The sequence below is a fragment of the Parambassis ranga genome, chromosome 15 (assembly GCF_900634625.1).
Source record: "Parambassis ranga chromosome 15, fParRan2.1, whole genome shotgun sequence".
Classification (NCBI taxonomy): domain Eukaryota; kingdom Metazoa; phylum Chordata; class Actinopteri; family Ambassidae; genus Parambassis; species Parambassis ranga.
Genome location: NC_041035.1, coordinates 15,254,349 through 15,259,605, shown reverse-complemented (window position 1 = coordinate 15,259,605; position 5,257 = coordinate 15,254,349).

Below are 5,257 nucleotides of genomic sequence, written 5' to 3'. Positions count from 1 at the left end.
ATTTACACAGTGAGTCCTGCAGTCATTGGGGCATATGGTAGGTTGACTCTTTGTAGAATCTACAATCCAGAATGTAGACAGTGCTAATGTTCATTGTTTTGGTTGTCTGAATTTGAAGTTTCTTCCTCAAACACTGGGGGTTTATGAGTTATTCTCAGGTATCTCCAATCTAAGGCCAAAAACATATATCACTTGTATATTACATTATTATGTATATTACAGACCATCATTTCCCAAGAAACCCTTTATGTAAAGTTTTTTATTAACTGAAGGCTTTGGCATCGTGTTTGTCTAATGTCTTGTAAGTAAACTGAAATATATGGCTTCGCTGATGTGTCCTCCAGACAGACAGTAAAAGCATCAAATTATGTCTTAACAGCAGGAAGGTGCCGGGCGGCTGTCAGAGACTGAAGCCTCACCACGTCGATTTCGCCATCAGCGATGTGAACCCCAAGAGGGCAGAAAAATTCAACATCGCAGAGCTCCTAATGCGAGCTCTGGTCTCCATGGAGACTCTCTCCACAACATAAAGAACCCATCCATCTCAGGGCAACTGAAACACTCTGCAGAGACAGAGAAGAGCCTTCTTCAGGAATCATTCATCTCCCAAGTGCCCTTAAGAGTAACTGCAGTATCTTTTTTTTTAATGTTAAATCATATCTGTGGGTTAAATCACTGCAGAAATGTGTATTGACTGTGTCCAGTTATGATGTGAAATATTTATTAAAGCCAAAGTGCTTGCCTCCCAGTACACATGATTCAAGCTATCAATCTGTAGTTACAGATCAAAGTGTCCGGCCAGAGAGGCAGTTTGGGAATCAGCATCGCTGGTGGAAAAGGCTCTCTGCCTTACAAAGACCACGATGAGGTGAGTGTAGAACCATTTGCCGTGCATTGCTTAGCAGTCTGAATCAATATTGAAGCAGCAGCCTTGAGCATTTTATGATTACATGATTACTTTATGATCAGCTTGAACAAATTCTCCTGCTGTACAAGTTTTTTATGTGTTTTTAAGATGACAGTCATCCAGACTAAACTGTTTCTATTTCAGGGTATTTTTATTTCCCGAGTCACTAAAGGGGGGCCGTCAGAAAAAGCTGGGATCCATGTTGGAGACAGATTGCTGGAGGTAGGATTCTCTGTAATCCTTGTATATAATTCAAGTTATTGTTGTTACAACCCAGCATGTGAAATATGGTGACTGAATAGGAATACCTAATTATTAGTATCATTATAAAATGTCCTGTTCCTCTTCTGGCCGCTGGGGGGCACCATAGGACCAACAGAGGACATTCAGTTGAAACTTCCCTTTCTGATCAGCAGGCCAATGACAACAAATTAAAAATAATCCCTGTTATTTTTAAGTAGACATCCTATGCTTTATGTGTGTCCAAAATGTCCCACCTCTGACCCTGAGTCCTACTTTCACTGGCTCTAAGAGTATATATATGACCATGGTGCCTACAGGTCAACAGCCTTAGCATGCAGGGGGTGACCCACCACGAGGCCGTCAGCGCCCTCAGGAATGCTGGAAGCTCCATCAAGATGAAAGTGCTCAGAGAGAGGCTGTTACCTCGTGAGGTGTGCAAATCAGACGTGCCTCAAGGTCCTCAGGAGGTGACGACGCAGCAGCTGTGCAGCCAGGAGAGCGCAGGAGACTGTGTGTCCAAGAAGATTGAGGCAGTTGTCTGCAATGGGAATGGCATTGTGAGTGCTGTGACTAGAATCTTAGAGCACACTCTTTTTTTAGAAAACAGATTCACCATGTTTGCTTTGTGCTTTGGTTTTGTGTTGCAGACTGATTTGGAGGATGACGTGAAGAAGACTGTATCTAAAGTGGAGGCAGAGACAAAAACCAATTTGCTTCAAGGCAGCAAACACACAATGACGGTGAGCAGATTTGTCATTGATCATTGACATAGCTTACACTTAATTTTCAGAAATGAGAACACTGTGCAAAGATCAATATTTCATTTGACACCTAACACATCCTATCACATTACATCTTACTTATTTTCCTACTTAATCCTGATTCCTTCTCTGGCAATCATCCAACAGATCCCCCGGATCATCCTCACTCATCCCTCTACCTCAGATGAAGATGTGGAGCTCTTGACACAGAGCCCCAGCAGAGGGCTGCTACATGACATTGACAGCCCTGACAAATGTGTGCGCTCTGATTGCTACGACAGCGCATTCTACCCACCTTGACCACAGCAATTGAACTATGAAGGAAATACACTGTTACCACCTAGCTAGATGTTTTTGAAGCATTGTCACTGATGGCGAAGGATTCATGTAAAAACAAACAGCTGGAATGTTTTTATACTGTGACTGCAAGGCTCTTACTGTCTGAGATTTAATTGCTGCTAATATGATTCATATGCAAGCAGGGAGAACTTTTAAGACTTTGTTCTTGTGAAATTACATGTAATTAACTCTTGATGTGCAGATTGCATACACAATACAGTCAATTAAACAGTGAATTATGCTGCTCGACATCATTTGTGTGTTATCCATGGATGTGCTGGTATACAGTGTGTCCAGCCCTGGCCCCTGACAGTGCAAAGCCCTTAAACATTTTATAGTACACACTGAGATGAAATACCACCTGGCTGCACAGAGAGCACAGCAGTGGAGCCTGAAGGCCTGTGGAGTCCTGAGACAGACTGAACTCCGCTTCACATCTTCACACACCTGCCAGACAAACTAAATGCAGGCCAGTCATGCAGGATGAATTTGTAATCTACTTATCAAAGAGTGCAGTAGAACATGCAACCTGCATTGTCTTATTACTTTGAACTTAATTGTTCACTTTCTCAATGAAGTGCAAATGTATTGATGCAGGGTGTGTTTACACCCCATGTGAATGATAAACACCTGCCCTATAGTTCAGTGAAAGAGCGGATCTCCTTTTTTTGAGGTGTAATTCACGATGGTGCTGTATACTGGATTGCACAATGTTGCGTAAGTGTTACTGTGTTCACCATGGATCTGTTTGTCTACATAAAATCGTGACATGAGGTGATGTGTGTAGCAGCAACTACTGATAGAGATTTTCCAGGGACACAACCTGTGGAAAAACATGTCAGGTGTGCAAAATTCAATTCAGAGTCAATCACTGGTGGGTCAGACTCACATTGTGAGACTTGTCCGTCTCAAGAGGTGGTTATATGTCAAAGAGAGGACTGGAGGACGGCGAGTACAGATTTTGATGACTCAATGATAAAACTGGCACTCTGGGAATATTGGTTTTTCAGTCAGACTCTATGATTTGATATCCACCATTACACAGGATTCAAATAAATGTTTCTGATCTCAATTTTGTTGATAAGATCTTTGTGGGCTACTGAACTTTAATTGATAACCAATGGTTACATAATGATAACAGTCTATATTAATCTTTATAATAATGTCAGCGTTTAAATAATCAGGTAAATGAATGACGGCAAAAACGAAGAAGAAGAAGACGTAGAAGAAGAAGAAGAAGAAGAAGATGGCGGCTGCGGCTGCGGCTGCGCCAGCCCCTCCACCTCCAGCTGCTCCTCCACCTGTGCTAGTAAGTCGCCCTGCGCATGCTTGTACGTGATTTATGTCGTTTTACTCATAAAACATGCGGCTAAAACGCGATTTCTATCGAGAATCGACCTGTTGCGTAATGTAAGTGTTAGCTTAGCTAGCCACTCTCACAAAAAATCTGTTTCCCCTGTTCGCCATAGAAAGGAGAGATTCCAACTTTTAATGACGTTTTTAGAACATTTTATGTCGTCCTAACGACATTTTTAGGACATTATACCATAGGACATTATTATAGGACAGCAAGTTGCCTCTTGTTTCAAGAAAACTTTAAGTTATATCTTTTTGTCTTGCTCGCTCTGCTGTGTCATACCGAGACCAACACAGCCATCACATTTGTTAGATGGAGTGCACTGTGGTGATGACTTTGAAGAAAGTCTGTTATCTTGAATGTTTTTTATCGTCTGTTACACACGTCACATTGTTTTAAACTCAGTGAGAACAGTTTCTCAAGGATATATGTTGTTACAAGCCTAGATGTGCTTTTCTATCTCTTTTATGTCTTTTTTGGGGGGAAATGGGATTAAAATAGTTATTGGATTGTTTATGGCTATAATTTCAGATGTGTTTATGTCAAAGCTTTTTAGAACCTGACATTCAAAAACATTTCTTTGTACTTACATTTCAGGCACTTATCGGAGGCTTTTTTCCTGAGCTCCTACTGATGAATGTTACAATATTCCAGTGAGTATATATCTGCAGACAAGCAGGCGATGCTGTAGTGCAGTCTTATTGTGTTATTTTTTTCCTGCGTGTGGCAGGAAGACATGGGGAGAGACATAGCAGGGTGAAATGGACAAGAGCAGCTGTGACAGGAATGAAAAATGAGAGGATTAGCATCCACTCCAGAGGTCCGCTTTCACTCGCTGATAAGGAAACGGGGGAGTCGATCTAGTACCACTAAAGCAAGTTAAAGAATTGGTTTCAAGCTGGCTGATAACGTGTTGATCAATAACATGCAGAGATGACTCAGCTTTAGCTTTTTAGTTCTGACCAAAGTGCCTTCATTCTGTTTCGATAGCTCACAATGAAAAGGAAACTTTGGCGACCCTTTATTGCAGAAAAGAAATCGCTTTCACTATTTTTATAAAACATGGCCAACATGGACCATGTGTTAGAATATTAGTGAAAGGTAATTTAGCAGTAGCTAAAATGTTTTGGATCCACTTTGACTTTTCCCAATGGTGTTTGACAGTTTTATTCAAGATACAATTGAACTTGTCTGTACCCTTTGACCTATATATATGTTTTTCCAATATAAGGTCCCAGATAGTCCACTAGGGGTCGCTTAATAATGTGAAGATTATAATCAGGTATTTATTGCTTATTTTCCCAGACATTTTCCCTCTGCAGTAGCATACTGCAAACCTTGTATGACTTTAGAAATTGTCATGTTTTGTGGTGTCTGTCATGGTGTAGTTGTGCTGGGAAGAAATAAACAACTGTATGTCATTTATGGAGAAGTGATAAGACGTGATCATGGACAAAAAAAGATAAAAAAGAAAATGGCCATTTGTTTCCACAACAGTGTTTGTTGTTTGTGGCTCCTGGCGTGAACATTGTTAGTTGTGCCCAGCAGGCATGACTGCCGTCTGCAAGCTATTTGTGGCTATTATGTGTCTATAAAAGGAAATCTGCAGAGCGACACACTCATACACACACACAGACACACACATACTCA